This window comes from Octodon degus, unplaced genomic scaffold (assembly GCF_000260255.1).
Source record: "Octodon degus isolate 3935 unplaced genomic scaffold, OctDeg1.0 scaffold00068, whole genome shotgun sequence".
Taxonomy (NCBI): Eukaryota; Metazoa; Chordata; class Mammalia; order Rodentia; family Octodontidae; genus Octodon; species Octodon degus.
In genome coordinates, this window is record NW_004524644.1 from 538,213 (window position 1) to 558,471 (window position 20,259).

Sequence of the window (20,259 nt, forward strand, 5' to 3'; positions counted from 1 at the left end):
TTGCTTGATTTTATTAGATTATATCATTTACTATTTTCAAAAAGGTACAGATTATAGACATTGGATTCTCCTTCCTCATTATTAATAAAAGTTAAAATCTATTTTAAAAGAATAAAAATTAAGTTTAACATAAAAACCTTAAATTTGGACTATTCTTAAAAAAAGAAAAACAACAACTATAACTCAGCAGCCAGGGTTCGATCTCCTGGCATGTGGTGCCAGCCCCGCCCCGGGGCACTCTGAGACTGGGATTGAGACTGGACGTGTGGCACGAGCCTGTTAATCCTAGAGCTTGGTAGTCTATGCCATTGACTGGTAATGCACAGGCGGATCACGAGTCTCATCTACATAGTGAGACCCTTTAGACCCTGTAGACCCTTACTAAACACACACACACACACACACACACACACACACACACTATAAATGTAAAAAAGGCAAATTGGCACAATACTGATAAACAGCTTAGGCATGTATTTAGCTACCTGGGAAATATTTAATAGACCCCCGTGTTAAACGTGGACAACTACTGAAGTCACTTGAACAAAAGCACTGTCTAGCCTAACACACCTGCGTGGCATTAGAAAAATCTGTGCCTTCGCCTTGCGCCCTAAGGGAATCCTTTCTCCTGGGACACGCGGGTGGACCTCGGAGCCTGCTATGCAGCCTCTCGCCTGTGGGGGCACTCTCTGCACGTGCTCAACTGGAAAGGGCGCTGTGGCAATCCCAGCTGTCCAGGGGCTCCCAAAGGCCTAGGAAGCAGTCTGATTTAGAATTTAGACAACCAGGCTGAGAGCTGAAGAATCAGGTAAATAAATGATGTCCTTTGCCTGATTTGCAAAGCTGAAGCAAGAAAGGAGCAAACTGGTGTTTTTAGCAGTGCCCTCTAACTTGCGGGTGAGATCATCCTAGACCCTAGGTGTCCTAGTGATGAAACATGGGTGTTCTAATAATTAAAATATAGGTGTGAGTGGAGACTGTAAAGTAGGTGTAAATATTTTGTGTATATGTATACATGTGCATCTATATAGTGTGTGTGTGTGCCCACGCACACGTGTTTGGAGAGAAAGAATTGGTGTATTTACATTCATCATGGATGAGCGGGGAACCTTTTCTAATATAACAAATACTACATAGAAATGTCAAAACTCCTAGCCTTGTAGTTTTAAAAACTGTAGATTTCTAAAACCAAAGAATAATTTTTCATGAATTCAACAGTACCTTTGAAATTCTACTAAATATGAAAATTTTGATGTCATAGAAAATACTGTAATAGGAATCAACTTTCAGATTTTAAACTCTTTCCTATATTGATCAACATGATAAAGTCATTTCAACATTTAAATAACATCATTGATCTATAATAATTTGAAATTATTTCACTTACTTTCCTGGCCATATTTATAAATATCATTTTTAATTACTTAGCTTTCTTTAGGTTTTGCTGTTGTTCTGGGGCCTGAGGCGGAGCTTTGTTTTCATGGGCCTGGGGCTCCAACCCAGGGCCTCGCAGGTGCTAGGGGGTGCTCTGCCACTAAGTGGTGTTTCCAAGGTGCACTACCTTCTCTACTTTTGAAACAAGATGATGACAAGCTTTTTTTCCAACAATATAACACAGTCTTAGATGGAAAAGGTCCTAAAGGCTGAATGTTTTTCCTGCCAATATATATTGAATATCATATCAATTTGCATTTTTTGTTTGCAAGCAACAGTTGGCTAACTTGCCAACGGAAGAAAATGCATGCCAGGATCTCAAGGTCTCAAAACCAAGAGAAGGCTAGAAGGCAAGATGGTAGCATGTGCCTGCAATCCTGGCACTCTTGGAGGCTGAGGAAGGGTGGCTGTAAATTTGAGCAGAGTCTTGTTAACTTAGCAAGACTCTGTCACAAAATAAAAACAAAACAAAAAATGGGGGCCTGGGGATATAATTTAATGAAAAGACCTTGAAGTATTGCACTTCACTATAGTACTGCAAAGACAGACAGACAGACAGACAGACTGACTGACTGACTGACTGATGGACAGACTCAAATGGGGTAGAAACCATAGCCAAGATGAACACACACACACACACACACACACACACACACACACACACACCATCCTTGTCCACTTGCGAGAGTCAAAGTTCTGGAGAAAGCATCCCTTGGCCAAGCTGGAGCACAGCCCTCCACATACTCAATATGGAAAATGTGTATTTGCATGGTCACACTTCCGTATGGCTACATGGTTTTCCACCTAGATGTGAGTCTTCACTGCTTTTATAAATATGCACTGAAACCTACTCTATGCCATTGACCTACAGGTTCATAATACAGCAGCAATCATAAAAATGCAAATCCTGAACTGCTCTCCCAGTGTTTAAAGTGGTCCCAAACTATTTAAAATGTATTTTTTCATTTGTGTATTTGGTACAGGGTCTCACTACGCAGGTCAGACTCGTGGTGATCCTCCTGCCTTCAGCCTCCTCAGCGCTGGGGTTTCAGGCATGCACCACCACGCCCAGACTGTCACTGGCTCAGCACACCCTGGGGGTGGGGCCAGCTCACCATGCAGGACTGGGGACCAAAGTGTGGTCCCTGTGCTTGCCAAAGCAGGCACCTAGTCTGCTGAGCTATCTCACCAGCCCAATAATTTTTAACTATTCTTCCAAAACAGAACAAAACAAAAACCCCAGACATCTCACACTATTAGAAGAAGCCCTTATTACTACTTGCTTCTATGATTTGATTCAGTTAATAGTAGCAGTGAGCGAACAGCACTCAAAGCTGAGTCCTGTGGTCCCCAGAGCAGAATGTGCCTGATCAGCACATGAATGAAAAGCTGGACCAGGATGAGGCAGTTCGCCAAGCTGATAAAATGGGGTGCAGCTTCCCCCCTCATAGCCGGGAAGTGGTGCCAGGAGAGACTGGAGAGAATCCTTAGGCATTGGTACAACAGCAACTGGGTGTGAGAGAGACGTTTCAAGAGTGAAGTCTGTAACAATCTGTCAGAATATGGAATCAACTAACTACTCCAAGACTTCATCTTGCTCACTTGGCGCTTTCCTAGCTGGTGATTTGTTTCTGGAATTCTCCTTTAACTGCTATCCTTTCTCGCAGCTTTCCATTTTAAGGCCAAAGGTCTAGATCATCTCTCAGAAAATGGCTACATTTAATCATATAGATACTTTTTTGTTTTATCACTTGCTAATGACTATAACTTAAATCCTGTTACAAAATCAGGGTGGCTTAAATTAAGCAGGCTCCTTCTGTGGGGAAATAAAAGAGATTTTTCCCTTCCAGTTGATCCTAATTAGCACTACTTCCGTCATAATTAATTGACTCAACAAGGCTCAGCCTGTGAGCGATCTTGTCCTACTGTTTTCGGCTCAGCCCCAATTTCTAATTTGTTAGACTCCAAAGAAAAAGTCCTTAGCTTTTCTCAAATGACACAATTAAGAACTTGCACTCTCAGCTGCTAGCCTATTACTTCCTCCATCCTGGGATTTTTTTTTTTTTTTTTTTTTTTTTTTTCCAGAACCAGGGATTGAACTCAGGCCCTTGCACTTGCTAGGGAAGCGCTTATCCCACTGAGCCATCTCCCTGGCCCCACCCTGGGATTTACCTCTGCAGCCCCCCTCAGGTCGGGCACATTCATTAAAAGGAAGAATGCTTTCTTGTTAGCTTTCCAAGAAAGTACATTACCTGAGTGTGAAGAATGTTTAGAAGAACTATTTTAACTTATATGAAAGAAGCTGCTCTCAAGCTATTACCGTCAATTTAGTTGTCCTAAGTAAGTCCTAAGTAAAACTTTTGGTTTTAGGGCATGCCAAAGTCTTGAGCTGAAACAGAATATGTATTTTAGATTTACATTAGGAAAACTCACTCATGCTAGGGCAATATTGTTTTCAAGTAATAATTTTTTATTTTTTTATTTTTTGGCGGAACCAAGGATTGAACTCAGGCTTTTGCGCTTGCCAAGCAAGTGCTTATTCTACTGAGCCATCTCCCCGGCCCCTCAAGTAATAATTTGATTGCTAACAATATTATAAAAGTTAAATTTGTAGTATTAAGAAAATATTGTAATGAAACAGATAATAATAATTTTTAGGGGGCCTGCCCCTTAGCTCAGCTCTTTAAGTGGCTGCTTCAACAAAGCAATCAGGCTCAGGTTGCTGTGGTTCGATCCCCACAACTCAAGCCAGCCAAACCTGCCCTGAAGGCATTCAGAGCAAAAATAATAATAATAATAATGATCTTTAAAAAGAGCCCTTTAAAATGAACCTATGATCCAGATGTGGTGGCTCCTGCTTGTAATCCCAGCATTTAGGATGCTGAGGCAGGAAGATCACTGCGAGTTTGAGACCAGCCTAGGGTACAAAGTGAGCAAAAGGCCAGCCTGAGGGGGCCTGCCCCTTAGCTCAGTTCTTTAAGTGGCTGCTTCCACAAAGCTGTCCACCTCAGGTTGCTGTAGTTCGATCCCCACAACACTCCAGCCAGCCAAACCACCCCTGAGGGCATTCGAGGAGCAAAAAAAAAAAATCCTTATGGGCTGGTGAGATGGCTCAGTGGTCTAAAGCACCTACTTAGAACAAGCTTAGCAAAGCACAGGGACTGCGGTTCAATCCCCCAGCACCACATGCCAGCCCCCTGGTAGGCTGACCTGCCCCCCCCCCCATAAATAAATAAAATAAAATTTTGAAAAAAGGCCAGCCTGAACTTTATGGCAAGACTCTGCCTCAAGAAAAAAAAAAAAAAAAAAAAAATCTATGGTTTAATTATTTAGACTTCTTTTAAGTTTTTAGTGACACTTTTATTCAGTCCAGTATGTAATAAAACATCCCAAGACACGCTAATTTTTATATGTTTCTCTCACTGTTGCTCTTTTCTTATTTCAGATTTTTTTTAAAAGCAGACTGGCAGAAATCTCCAGAAACAGTACTATACGACTAAATAAGAAACTGGAAAACAGGAAAAACCAAAGTGAATAAGGAAGAAAAAAATCCTTTAATGAAGAAAGCAAGAAAGCTTTTTCTTAGGTAATTGTTTCAAACTATAAAGATGATTTTTGTTTGTCCTTTTTTAAGAAAAGGATTGTAAACATCCAACTCCAAATTATATTAACTGCAAATGACATGCCTAAGTCATAGAAGTGATATGCCCCTTCTTGGACAGGTCTGTTTTAAACTCCAGAGAACTATGAAAGATGAACCAAATACAATATTAAGAAATTGATCTGAAATCTTACCCTTCTCAAATCAGGCAGTTTGGCTACAGGACTCTTTTTTTTCTTTTCTTTTTGCGGAAACAGATTGAACTCAGGCCCAGGCAAGCACTTAAGGACTCTTTAGAATTAATCTTAGGCTTTCTTTTCCTTAGCCACTTCCAAATTTGGTAATTTTATACGTTCTACATGGCTTAATAGGTAGAGTGAGAGTGGAGGCTGGGGAGATAGCTCAGTAGAATAAGCGCTTGCCTGGCAAGCACAGGGTCCTGAGTTCAATCCCCGGTCCCACAAAAAGAAAAAAAAAGTAAAAAGTCAAAATTAAAAAAAAAAAAAAAATTGGAGTGTCCATTACCATTATCATTTCATTAATACACTTAGCATCTATAAGAGATCTCTAGGGTCAGTTTTTTCTGTCTGAGTTTCTCTGGTACATCTTCCGCTTCTGTGCTCAGGCAGCCACTTTTACTTTTCTGAAAAGCAGGCCCTAGAAGCATTTGAAGGTTTCTCCATAATCTGCCTGTGCGTGATAGGATTCTGCAGTGTGATGTGCCCTTCCCAGTATAGGCCTTGGGAAAAGCTCTCGCAGCAGAGAAAGTTGCCCAGTTATTCAGAGGAGCAAAACTTGTGAACATTTTACAGTCATGAAGATCGGAACTTGGGTCACTTCCAACTCGCCCCCCACACACCCTTTCTTTACGTTTTAAGGATCTGTCATTTCCAGAGCTTTTGAATGTATACTTACAATAAAGAATTGTGAGGGGAACATTTCATGGAATGTACACAGTATTCCAAGTCTTTAGTTTTCCTTTGGTCCAAAAAACATTTGTTCAGCAAGGAGTCAGCACCACACACATCATTTCTCCCCAACATACAGCAATGTGGAGGATGAAGGGTCATCTATGGGTCCTGTGCAGCCTCGTCCCTAACTTTAGGGACACACTATCAAATGCAAGTGCATGTGAGTGAGTTCGAGAAAGAGCAATTACTAAGGGAGAGTGGTTTCCTAAAACACACCTTATTTAAGAGGAAAATTGATAGGTCTTTTTAAGTACCCGGGGCAGGAGAGAAACAGAAGAAAGAAGAGAAAGGGGCTTTATTTTCTTTGAGGACAGGGGAAAGAATTTGGGGAAGGATGAGGAATTCTCTGGACTGAAACAAAGGGACCCTGAGGCTTTTATGGCCCTTTGCCAGGGGTAGAGTTTGGAGGAGATGCTTATGTACCTGAGGGAGATGCACCTGAGGGATGTGCTTGAGGGCGCTGATGGGGGTCTTCCCTGAGGTGCTGGGAAGGGTGAAAGGAAATTGTACCCTGAGTGAGTTGGAGAAGGGGGGAGGTGGTCCTGGGAAAGATGGGCTTTTGTGTTAAGGGCTTCAGCCTTAGTAGATGACCATCATGATGATTTCAGCAGTTCATACTAGGGCCAGAGCCTATCAAAAATGCGCAACCTGAGAACATAGAGAAGGTGGCAAATTATGTTCTTGACATCCACCTACCAGTAACGTCACAAAATCATGAACTTGAGGACATTTAGAAACTTACGCAGCTTTGTGAGAATTACAGGACAGATTAGAGCAGGCTAAATGAAGCAACAGATGGAGCCCAAAAGCTAAAGGCGAAAGTAGCTGAGTAAGTACGGCACTAATGCCCTCATCTTGCTGTAACAGCTCATCTGCTGAAAAGCCATCTGAAAAATGTTTGCCCGGGAGCCCCAGCGTGCAAATGGAATCAGTCTCCAATAGCTCTGTCCAAATCGAAGGCTCAGCTCTTTTCAGAGGTGCCCCAGAGCTGCGCAGGTAGGTGGCAACCGGGCAGGGATGCTCGGGCCCATTTTTCTCAGACACTAAATACGTTTCCAGTGGTCTGGAACCTTTTAATACCAACGCATCCCCGTGCATGCCATATGGGAGCTCTGTGCCACTATTTCAGTGCTGATTGGAATGCAGCGTACTTTCCTTGTCCTGGCCTAGTTCTGGTACTTGATAAACAGTACACTGAACATCTAAATTAAAAAATAAGATTACAGAACAAATATGACGGTAAAGAAGAAATGGACACCGGCCCCCACTACAACACAGGAATAAAGTGGCACGCATGGTAGCCGAGCTCACGCCACCTTCTGCCCTGTTGACTTAGCTGAGCAAAAAGGCAAAGGCATAGTGATGGTTCTGGGAATGTGGGGTGCTGGAGCCCCAGTCACGGAGCCGGCATGGCGTGGAACCACCAACTGAGACCTGAGCACCTCCTGGCCCTGCCACCCACGGATGCACGCAAGGTGTACAGAAGCACCCAAAATCCAGCCCCTTCCAGTCTTAACACTAAAAATCAGGGAGATAAAGTCTCTGCAATACCATTGTGCCACTACTTAAAATGCTAGTGGTGGCGCCGGTCAAATAGCTCAGCGGATTAAAGCGGCCCCGGGCATGCTGAGAAGGTGACTGAGACTGCGCGTGGTGGCTCCTGCCTGTAATCCCAGCTCTTGGGAGGCTATAAACAGGCAGATCACTAGGAGTCCGATCTAGTAGTGAGACCCTAAACACTCTGTAGACCCTTCCCTAAAATACAATAAATAAATAAATAAATAAATAAATAAATAAAATGGTAGTGGTGAAAGAATGCTAAAACCATGCAGATCTTGATAGCGTGATGGTAGTGTTTTTATTTAAAAGCAGGTAACATTGCACATGTAGAAGCTCAATCAGGCAAAAGAAAAGGAATCTAGGACAGAATGCTCAAATATGCCATTATTTCCAAAAGTAGTAGGATTATTGGTGCATCTGTTTTTCTTCTTTACATTGCTTTGGTACAGTCAAAATTTGCTGTAATGAGCCATATATTGAAAACAAAAGAAAAAAGTAAACACATATTTTTAAACTGTGTAGTGGTGGAAAGAGAAGAAACACACCCCAGTGCCCTGGGAATATTACCAAAGAGAAATGATGGGCTGAGCAGGGCAGGGGTGGGGGAGCTTGCCCCTAGGCGTGCGGGTGCTGGGGTGGGGGGCTTGTGGCTCAGCCCATTTGTTCTGGGCCAAGCACTGCTCCAAATGGGTCTGTCCAGTGTCTCACTTCCTCATTTTATTCTGTTCAAGGCAGTTTTGAGCCCAGAGATCTAAGTATCTGGTGCATCTAGCCTGGAGGTGAACGCTGTTCTGTAAAATCAGTCTGCAGGGCCTGGAATGCCCTCGATTACAACCTCTGCCTGGGCCCCTGAGCGAGTGGCTGGAATGTCAACGAAGCTTAAAAGCCCTGAGTCAACACAGCCTGCTTAGCAGGGCCTGGGTCCTCTCCGACTCTCCCCCTACTCCGAGGATGGAAGTGCTGCTGTCCTCTGAGAAATCAGGGGGCAGCGATCAGTGGGCCTGTTTTAATCCACAGAGAAGTCAGGCAAAATCCGTATCTTTTGGATATACACACATAGGTATATGTGTATTACTGGCATTTAAATATGCCTGATTCTTAAAAGGCAGACTGAAGCACTTTGTCGTGATTAGGAGGAATTTAAATTGACTTTATAAATCAGTAAAGGTTTTGGTTGAGTGGACTCTCAAGGTGAAGCAAATGAATAACTCAGTATCTAATCTGATATGTTAATGCCTCACCTTAGGAAAGCAGCAGATGTTCTGTTAAACCTTGACATGAGCCGGACAAGTCACAGCAGGCACCAGTCACTCAAGGACGCTGGCAGACAGCATCTCACAGCGAGGCTGAGATAACACAAAGAAGAAAGAATGCACTCGGGTATTTATCTGTCTTTGTTTAAACTAACCTGAAATGGATTGTGGGGATGAGGAAACACACACGTAGCTGTCTGTACGCTGTGATGGTTTGTACTTGTGTCTGTCTGACCATCGGGTTGCCTGGGAGGGTAAATTAAGATTTTGCGGGGGGTTTTGTTTTTTTGAGACAAGGTCTCACTCTACAGTTTGGGCTGGGCTTGAGGCCATTTTTGTAGCCCAAGCTGATCTCAAACTCAAAATGATCCTCCTGCCTCAGCCTCCCAAGTGCTGGGATTACAGCCATATGCTACCACGCCTGGCCTTCAATTTAAGATTTTGATGGGATTCTGGGCTTCATGAATGAATGTCCTATATTAATGTTAAAGTAGTGCTACTATTACAGTAATGCTGGCAGAAGTATGCACTTGATTAATGATCTACAGAGCCCTCCCAAAGTATCCTTTCTCTCTAGGGGGTATGGAGGACGCTGCCACAGCTTGTAAATGAAAAAACTAAGACTCAGGGGTGTTATGGGACTGTCTCAGGCTACACAACTGAGTGACAGATGAGGCCAAAAGAAAAATAGATGAGGCCAGACCTCACTCCTGCAGATAGCCATGGAAAGCAACAGATTTGTTAAAGCATATGAGTGGAAGAAAGTAAGGTAATTGTTGCAGTCTTTTTCCATAGTAGGAATTGAACCCAGGGTATTTGCACTGAGCTTCATTTCCGGTCCCTTTTTATTCTTTATCTTGTGACAGAGCCTCACCAAATTACTGAGTTGCCCAGGTTGAGCTCAGTTTTATAGAACTCCTGCCTCAGCCTCCCAGCAGGTGGAGCTTACGTAGGTCCCCACACCCAGGTTTGTAAGGAGTTTTGAAACTAAAGTTGCCTGAGTTTATGTCATAGTATTCCAAAGCTGAAGCGATATCTCACCTAAAAGAACTCATCCAGTGCAGTAGAGCCGGGCCACAGTTTAGCCATCTGATGGTGCCGGGAGAGGAGGCCCAGCAGTTGGAAGACAGAACAGGACCTGCGGTCCTCTGTCACATCACCTTCCTTACAGGCCCAAGTGACTGCTTCTCCATTCTTCAGCTATGTTTATAAATCTCCCCCATGCAGGCATCCTGAGAGCAAAAGCCCAACACAGCAGAACAGGATGTAGTGCAGCAGGAAATAAAAGGGTTAAAGAGGAGGAAGCTGCATTCATTGGGTAACAAAGAAGGGGAGAACTAAGGGCCAGGAGCTTCCCGCTTTGGGACATATGCCCTGGAACAGGGAGCGATGGCCCTTCGTGATGGCTTCTTCTGCAACACGGTGACACAGAGCTGAGGTGTTGCGTGGAGACTGTGTGGACCCCAGAGGTACAACACTAGCTGTCCTTTCACAGAAACGTGGGTAGACGTACACTAGGCGACTCATCAGTCCAGCTGCTGAACACAATGCCCAACGCCCACAATTTAAAGGAAGAGAGGTTGTTTGGCTCATACTGCAGGAGATTCAGTCTGCCATCAGTGGACTCCAAGGTGGGAGCACTGTGGCCGAAGGCTGTGGTGGAGCAAAACTGGGAAGCAGAGCAGGGGAACGGAGCTGGAAGGGAAGGGTGTAGGGACCACACACTGCAGTGGCCAAGGACATGCCCACGTGACCCGTCCATTGCTGTGCCAGCCTGCTAGGCGTTTCTTAATCCAACAAAACTGACGTATCAAGATTAATGGTCATATGATTCCTGCTCCAGAAAAACTCCCACATATATGCTTAAGGGCACAGGAAGGGATTTTTATACCTAAAATTATGATAGACCAATATCTTAAAGAGCCCTCCTAGCAGAAAATGTTAGATAGTACATTTAAATGTTTTAAATGCTTAGCTGACGTATTAGGAAACTGGCAATACCCTCAGAGCCAGAAAGTCAGAAAGCATGAATCCAGAGAGCTAAGCAGACGCTAACCTGACAGCAGAGGGTACCTGCCGATCCCTGGTGTGCTACAGCTTTTGTGTTTGAGGGTCACTGTGCCTAACAGATAGAAAACAGAGCCTATAGAGGAGGAACTAAAACCAGAACCTGAAGTGAAACAGTAAACTCACACACACACACACACACACACATGCACGCACATGCATGTACCCGCACGTTTGCATAAATAAATCTCTAACCACAAGCTGGCTCCCATATGAGATTGGGGCTAGAGTTTATATGACCTAGGTAGTCCCCAAAATCTAAGCTAAAAGCGTCATTTAGAGTGGTCCTGGGCTGCCAGTGTCCCCAGTGGCACACAAAGTCTCCTGTGAACAAATGACCTTAACACCTCCCACCCAGTTCCCTCAAACGCATAAAGAAGCAAATTGCCTTAAACAAAAGTCATGCAGACAACAGAATCAGAATGAAAGGGATTGTGGATATGACCATATCAGTTATAAAAGGCACAATAAGAATGCTTGCTATGTGTAAGAAAATCAAAGAAACATAAACATAAAGTATAATCAATGAATGAGAAACAAAATAATAGACTTTTTGTTTCTTTTTTTTTTTTTTTTTTTGTGGAACCCGGGATTGAACTCAGGTCTTTCACTTGCCAGGGAAACGCTTATTCTACTGAGCCATCTACCCGGCCCCCAAAATAACAGACTTTAAAAATGATTAAATAGGACTCTAGATATGACAAATATGACTAGCAAATAAGGAAAGTATAAAACATAAGGAGGGAAAAGTAGAAGCACCAGAAAAAGGGTTAAAATAATTATATATTCAGCAAAGGAATGTCTTCAATCGGTACCAATGGATGCGCTAGAGATACATAGCCAACTTGCGTGGGCATCATTTTGAATTTAAAAAGTGAGGTTACGGAGTCCCACTTGCACAGTCCAGAAGGCAGAATCCCCTCACCCGCTCACTTCCACAATGCTTGTCTGCACTGGGTGGCTTTGCCTTTTACTCTAATTCAGTCACAGAACATACAAAGAAAACCTAAAGTCACCTCCAAAGAGAGCAGATCGGGTTGCAGCCCTCAGAGCGAGTTAATTAGACAGTTGCGGGAAACTCCCCCTCCTGGGGCGGGCGCCAGGGGACCTCTCAGCCCTTCTCCTCAGCAGGGACTCCGCGTGCTTGGATGCATTCAGTGGCTGAAACAAGTGTTTCATAATTGGTCTGTCAGCTCGCCTCTAGTTCCTAAGGCGCTAAGCAAAATTTCCGCCGACTTGAGGTGTGAGAGCGTAGGGGGCAAGGAAGGGCTCCTGCTGGCCACACCCTGCTGCCACCCCCGCGTGGCTCCCGCCAGCGCTCTGCACTCGTCACCTGCCCGCCGCCCTCTCGGTCCGCAGCCGCTCACCCTGAGCCCCTGACCCCGGGGTTCCATTCCCACCCAGGGAGGGCCCACAGCGGCCCTTCTGCGTGGCCTCCTGCCGCCCTGCCTGCCTGCCCGCCTCGCTTCTCCTCGTGCAGGCCCGCGCTCTGCCACCGAGCCGCACCCCAGCCCTTCACCCGTTCCGTGCTGTCAGCCAAGGCCACGCTCAGCTGCTGGCCTCAAACTCAGGCCCTCTTCGCTGGGCCCTGCGTGCAGCCTGGGATCCGCGCTGCCTGGAAATCCTCGTCTACCTTGTCTTGAATAGACGGCGCTACAGTGAATCAGATTTTGCCAAGGACAAAATGCAGTCATTTTTGTCTTCTGTGCTCCAGCCTTAGCGTAGTATAGAACAGTTAGTGCCACACTGATAGTTGGCTTAACATGGAGAAATGATTGTCATCGTGGGGGGAAACGTTTATTTTTAATTAACTATTTCCAACCTGCAAAAATCCAAACACGAGGTGGGGAGATAGCTCAGCGGTCTGAGCGCCTGCCTGGCAACTGCAAGGACCAGGGTTCGATCTCTGGTCCTGGGCTTGGTGGCACATGCCTGTAATCCCAGCACTGGGGAGGCTGAGACAGAAAGATCACTATAAGCTGTGTAGCAAAACTCTCTATCAAATAAATAAAATAAATTTTGGGCCAGGGATATAGCTCAGCAGCTTAAGTGACTGCATGGCAAGTACAAGGTCCTGAGTTCAATCCCTGGTACCACAAAAAACAAAACAAAAATCCAAACATGCAAATAAAAGTTGTTGTGGAAGTACAAGTGACTAAAGCACTGACAGGGTCACTGCCCTTACGAGGGGTATGAGGAGACTTAGCCACGCACGTGTATGTGCTTAAGAATATTCTTTTTTTTTTTTCTTTTGTATTTTAGGGAAGGGTCTGCAGGGTGTTCAGAGTCTCACTACTAGATTAGACTTGTAGTGATTCTCCTGTTTACAGCCTCCCAAGAGCTGGGATCACAGGTGCATGCCACCACGCCCAGTCTCAATTGTCGGCTCAGCATGCCCTGGGGACAGGGCCCGCACGGCACGGCCCTTCCAGGGACCCCTGGCCCCTGAACCTGCTTGCAGGCACTTTAATTCCCTGAGCTGTTTGGCTGGCCCTCTATGAATATTTTCTGACCATGAGAGTGAGGCCCAATTATATAAATTGGTTGAGCACAAAAAACAGTATGTTTCCTTCACATGAGACCAGTGCTACAGGACTAAGGAAGGCAACATTAGGAAGAGTGAAACAGCTTAAAAGACACTGCAAAAAACTGGCAGGACAGAGGACAAGATGAAAAGAAAAGCAGGGGTGTGCTGCTCCACCCACCCATCCACCTAAATAACATCATGAAACTCTGCCTCATTGGCAGGATTTATACCAACCCCAATTTGTCCTCCAGACCCTGCGGCCATGAGCCCTGCAACTACTTTCCTGAGAAGCGACAGGCAGGAACTGGCCTTGTGCTTTAGGGGCTGTCAGGTAAAGACCTTCGCACATGGACTTGCCCAGGAAGCTGTTGCTGAGCACCTACCCGTGTTCGTCAGGAAGCCCTGAGGTTTCCTTTGGTCACCTTGAAATCCTTTCTTCCCAACTCAGCGTCTTATGGCCTTATTGGTGCTTATATTTATTGTCTCCTCAAAACTTAAAATTAGGGGCTGGTGAGATGGCTCAGTGGTCTAAAGCATCTACTTAGAATCAAGCTAAGCTAAGCAAAGCACAGGGACCACGGTTCAATCCCCCAGCACCACATGCCCCCTGGTGGGCTGAGCTGGCCACACACACACACACACACACAATAAATAAATAAATAAATAAATAAATAATAAAAAATTAAAAAAAAACTTAAAATTAATTATATCCTTTTGGTGCACGAGTAACTCTCAAAAAAAAAAAAAAAAAAAAAAAAAAAAAAGACATAAACCAGACTCCTCACTTAGAAGGGCTTCTGTATTACAAGGCGAGACCCTGGCCTCACGACCCCATGTGCCATCTCTGCAACATGAAAACCGTGACATGCAGCATGCTGGTGGGTCCGAGCAGGGACAAAGACGTGCCAGACTGCTCGCGTCTGTCACCTCTGGGAGACAAGGGACAGAAAGCAAAGCCACTATTTTTACATACATATTTGGCTTAGAATCAGTGTGCTTATTGGTATTTTGTTCATCACTTTCCTAAAACATTTTTAAAGAAAATGTTAGGAAAGATTTAGAAAAGCAGATGGAATTTTTTTTAACCTTGCATTGAATAGCCAACATGGCAAAGGTCAGTTCCTATTATTCTCAGACCTTGGTCCTCACTATAGGAGCAAAAACCTAGGAAGAATCTTTTGCCCTAAGTTCTGTCAGGGTCCAAAAACTTATCCACAGTTACTGAAATTTACAGTTATGAAATTAAATAGGAAGAGAAATTTCTGGTAGAGGAAGAAGGCATCTCACTTCCTTCTCTCTGTTCAGTTTAAGGCTCTTTTCAAAATTAAACAGGATAGAAAAATAAGTCGCTGATGTATCCATCTCCCTCCTGCCACCTGAGGATGGGTAGAACATCTTTAGGAAGAGAGGCCCATGGGTCCCAGTGAGACCCCAGCCACTGCAAGGGTCCTCGGGGCTGCATCTGTCCGAGTCCCAGCAAGAGACAAAAGGCGTATTCAGCTGCAGTTCCAGACAACTTCAAGTGGAGTTGTCTCTGTTACCTATTCACTGCATGAAAAGCCTCCTAACATAAAATGGTTTAAAATAATGACCATGTTTTCGTTTGGCGTGATTTGCCTGGATGCCTATTCTGCAGGTGCCCCTGGCTACCCCTGTAACTGCTTACATATGTCACCGGACAGGTCTGAAGGTCAGGCCTGCAAGGGACCCTCAGCAATGTGGGGCTGTGTCCACTGGGCTGGTTGGGCCCGTTACCCCAGGCTGCTTCCGGGCATGGATGTTTAAGGTTCCCCTGGAGTGAGAACAGAAGACACATGGTACCTGAGGCCCTGCTGCATCATTTCTTCCAGTCTCATCCCTGTGCAGCTGCTTGTCCAGCCGGCCCAGGGCCCGGGGCGTGGGAGTGGGGAGGACACATGGTGCTACTTCCTGATAGAACCAGGAAAAATGCACCAGAATGCAGGGAACAGACTTCGAAGGAGGGCTAAGCAGGCCCTCAGCCTGAAGGGACAGGGGCAGCAGGACTGTCACCAGAGCCCTTTTAGGAAGAGGCCCTCACAGGAGCTGGAGCCCAGAGCCCACAAAGCTGCAGGAAGCCGTGCTGAACGGAGGTGGACTCAGCTCTACCCTCCTCCATCCCCCAGCCTGAGCCCTGACAGCTCTCCCCCGTGGAGTGTGAGGAAAGCCAGATGTCCTGGAAGTGGGTGTGTCCCTGTGGAGGTCAGCTAGCCTTCCCTGGGCAGGAGGAGAGCAGAGCTGGTGGGAAAGGCGAAGTAGCCGGCCTGATCACATTGTTTACCTGTGGTTTTTCCTTTGATTCAAATATACCCCCTGCATGGAGCCACTTCTCAGTCCCCAATGGCCTCCATGTGAGTTGGATGCTCATCACTTCTCACAGCAGCTCTTGTCTCTGAATAGCTGTCACTTCTGGAAAGTTCTTTTTTTTTTTTTTTTTTTTTTTTTCAGAACCAGAGATTGAACTTAGGCCCTTGCGCTTGCCAAGGAAGCACTTATTCTACTCAGCCATCACTCCGGCCCCTTGGAAACTTCTTTACCAGACAAAATCTTCCCTCTCAGTGCATTCAGCTGCTGGCTTTGTTGTTGCCCAACATATTCGCTGGGGAACATATTCACTCTGTTTTTATAAACTGGTCTCTCAGGGCTGGAGATACAGCACAACAGGCATAGTACCTAGGTGCCTGGCAAGCGCAAAGTACTGAGTTTGAGTTCTGGTACCAAAAACATAAATAAACTGGTCTCTCAGATTCTGGAAGACAGGCATGTCGTATGTCCTGAGTCTTCCTGCTCCACATGAAACAGTGCCAGTGAACTCTGCTCAGAGGCAGCTCCAGCTCTCTCCTGCGCTCCAGCCTCTGCTCTGGATGCTCTGGTCCGACAGTTACTTCAGCTCAGAATTCATACAGTGGATGGGACATTTACTTTCCTTCCTCCAGAAGGTCCATTTCCACCCAGTCTTGGTTTTCTTCTAAAAGGCAACCTCTGACTGTCCACTGCAGCTTTCTACCCCTCTTATGTCCTTCCTAGAGGAATTATAGGCTGAGTGAAGAATGAGCAGACAGACAAGTAGGTGGAACCAAAGACAGGCATTGCTTTGCTTTTACTGTTTGGGGACTTCAATGTCAAAAAGGAAGAAGAATGAAGAAATTCCAAGGTCAGTATTCTTTTCTGAAAAACTGGGAAATTATAAAGTGAATCACAGGGATAAAAGGAAGCTAAAATGTCTAAGAACAAGCCTTTGGAGATATAATACTTCAAATCCAGTCAAGGCTGCTCTGTGTCCTCTAATTTCCAATAAATTCTAACCAGCTAATAGCCTTACATTTTGAAGTGCCTTTAGATACAAAATTTTAGCTAGGTGTGATGGTGCACATCTGTAATCCCAGCACTCAGGAGGCTGAGGCAAGAGGATTTCAGGGAGTCTGAGGCCAGCCTGGGCTAGACGAGCAAATTCAAGGCCAGTCCAGACTATATAGTGAGCTCCTACTAAAAGAAAAAAAAAAGATAAACTTTTTAGACAAAAATAGCTATTTTCTCTGACTTATGTGGAAATCTGGAGAAGCTGGTGAAAAGAGATATTTTATCCATTATATCAAAGCACAAAGCTAAATATATCTTCAAGAGACACACAGCTTGGTATAATGTGGATGTCTAAGGAAATCTGTCACCTGGATGGAGATCATTTCTTTCATATCTTTCTCTCAGATTTAGAAAAGGCCATCTAAGGTTTGAACCTAAATAGACAAGAAAAAACTAAACAGCGAAAACAATTAGAAGATCAAGCCATTGCCATTAAGAATGCAATTGTCGGGGCTGGAGAGATGGCTCAGTGGTCTAAAGCACCTACTTAGAACAAACTTAGCAAAAGCATCAGAGACCGCGGTTCAATCCCCCAGCACCACATGCCAGCCAGCCGCGCCCCCTGGTGAGCTGACCTGGCCTCTCTCTCTCTCTCTCTCTCTCTCTCTCTCTCTCTCTCTCTCTCTCAAATAAATAAATAAATAAAAGAATGCAATTGTTGGGCCAGGAAGATGGGTCAATAGAATAAGCGCTTCCCTGGCAAGCACAAGGGCATGAGTTCAATCCCCAGTTCCGCAAAAAATAAATAAATAAATAAATAAATAAATAAAATAAAATAAAGATTAAAAAAATAAAAAATAATTTTAAAAAAAAGAATGCAATTGTTGAGCAAGAAAATAAAGCCACCCACTAGTTAGGCTGAGCTGAGGTGTGAAGGCTGCTAATGCGAACTTAAGAACTATGGGGCTGGTAAGATGGCTCAGTGGTCTAAAGCACCTACTTAGAACAAGTTTAACAAATCACAGGGACCGCGGTTCAATCCCCCAGCACCACATGCCAGCCAGCCCTGCGCCCTGATGGGCTGAGCTGGCCACACACACACACACACACACACACACATAAATAAAAAAAAAAAAAAAGAACTATGACTACAAGGCTACGAGGCAGCCCCTCCTCCCTTCCCTCCCCACACCCTGCACTCACCACTGACCTACCCCTGGTGGGTGGAGGTGGGGCACTGCAGGAAAGAGCCCAGGAGAGCAGGCCACTCCAGGTGCTTCTCCACAACACAAAGAGGGAAGGAAAGAGATGCCTTGGCTTCAGAAACCTTTCCTCTTCCCTGTTTTTTCTATGGCATGGGAAAAATTAAATATATTTTCTAGTTACTCATAATCATTTCAGTCAAATGAACCTAAACATTTTAATAAAAGGGCCAGTCAGATAGCTCAGTGGACTAAAGCACCTGCTTAAGCAGACGTAGGGACCGGGGCTAGATCCCCCAGCGTGCCGTGCCAGCCCCGCCTCCCAGGGCACAGCTACTGATACGGGCATGGTGATGAATGCCTTTAATCCTAGCGCTTGGGAGGCTGAAAACAGGAGGATCACTATGAGTCCAATCTGCGTAGTGAGACCCTGTAGACCCTGTGCTAAATGCTTTTTTTTTTTTTTTTTTTTTTGCGCAACCGGGGATTGAACTCAGGCCCTTGCACTTGCCAGGCAAGTGCTTATTCTACTGGGCTATCTCCCTGGCCCCACTAAATACAAATGTTTTTTTTTTAAAAATTTTAATAAAGATCTTTGACACTTAGCAAGGATAAAAATAGATGTCGTGTACTGATCATCCTGTGTAGTCACTTTGTTTGACCTAGCCTGTAGTTCTAAGACTGCTATTCTATTCTGAATAAAATGTACACAATTGAAAATGGACTTGTGCATGTCCACTTTCTCACACACTCATTCGCTCAACCCAATTTTATTTTCCTCAAATGACATTGGGATACTATTCAAAGAGATAAATACTGAACTCCTTTCCGTAACTTATATTTTTCCTGTAAAATCTGCTACTTATTTCTAAGACTAGCTGTCAAGTTCTTGCTGTTTTGATATAAAAGATTAGATTGCCTCACACTATTTCTGTTCGTGCATGTTGTCCTTCAGAGAGACTATTTTAAGGGAATTTGGTATCACATTTTAAAATTAGAAATCACCTATATCAACATTGCCACAGGAAAGAAGAAGAAAGGCTGGAGCCATTTCTTTTCTTTTTTTCTTTCTTTTTTTTTTTCAGCCATTTCTATTAGGATCTGAATCATTTCAAAAGTAGGATGTAAGAATTCAACAAAGGCCCTCAAGATTACACATAAATACAAGATGTATTAAAGTGTATGTTATTAAAGAAAACTGTATAATCTATTTTCCTGCGGATCCTAAAGAATAGAAGGAAATTTTCTGTGGGGAGAACCACCCCAGACATTTCCTTTGATGTATACAATTGAAAGGCTCCAGCACCGAGATCTCTACAAACTTCCACAATGAATGGTGCAGAAAATGACTCACAGATAAAGTGATCCACACAGTGAAATATACGTATATCTCCAAGCCACAAAGCCCAAGTTCTTTGCTCCAGTGTTAAGGATGAAACACACTCCAAGGGCTGGCCAAATAGCTCAGTGGATTAAAGTACTGCAAGCAGGTGCAGGGGCCAGGGGTTCAATCCCTGGGCCTGCCATGTCAGCCCCCCACCCCACCCCCGGGGGCATGCTGAGGCAGCCATTGAGACTGGGTGTGGTGGCACACACCTGTAATCCCAGCACTTGGAAGGCTGTAAACAGGAGAATCACTATGAGTCCGATCTAGTAGGGAGATCCTGAAGACCCTATAGACCCTTCCCTAAAATACAAACAAAAAGAAAAGAAACACACTCTAGCTGTCCCATGTGGATATTGACTTCCCACTTTGTAGACATGATATACAATGTTACAAACAGAACTCTTTTTTAGTTACAATAGCAACAGTTGGTTGTTCTTCCTTTCCAGGTATCAGACACCCTACACACAACAGGCCAGGGGATGTGGGAATGTTTAAAACAGGAAGAGTTTCTAGGAAGATTAACAGAGTGTGGCAGAGTCAGAAAAATCCCCAGGCAGCAGGAAATCACATTCCTCCCAGGAACCGAGTGAAAGAGCAAGATACACGCCCTCAACAGACCCACTGGCACCGCAGCCCGACCATGAGGTTAGGAAGTAGTGATAAGCCTTGCAATGATACCTGGCTGTGCTTTCTGCAGTCTGCCGCTTAAAATAAGCTTAAATTGTCTTAAGAAAACCTGTACTGTACTCATTCCTCAGGTGTTCTAATTTTGCTGAACTCATTGTTAAGATATGATTAAAGCAAGATTCAGCAAAAACAGTGATCCTTCTTTTTTTTCTTCTTTGGTGGAACCAGGGATTGAACTCAGGCCCTTGTGCTTGGTAGGAAAAGTGCTTATTCTGCTGAGCCATCTCCCCAGCCCCTAATTTCTTTCTTTTT

At 44.6% G+C, this 20,259-nt stretch overlaps 1 pseudogene; it reads left to right on the forward strand.

The window, feature by feature from the left end:
• The window catches only part of LOC105742716, a 94,857-nt pseudogene extending 81,298 nt beyond the window's left edge, over positions 1-13,559 (forward strand).
• Positions 13,560-20,259: the final 6,700 nt, after the last annotated feature.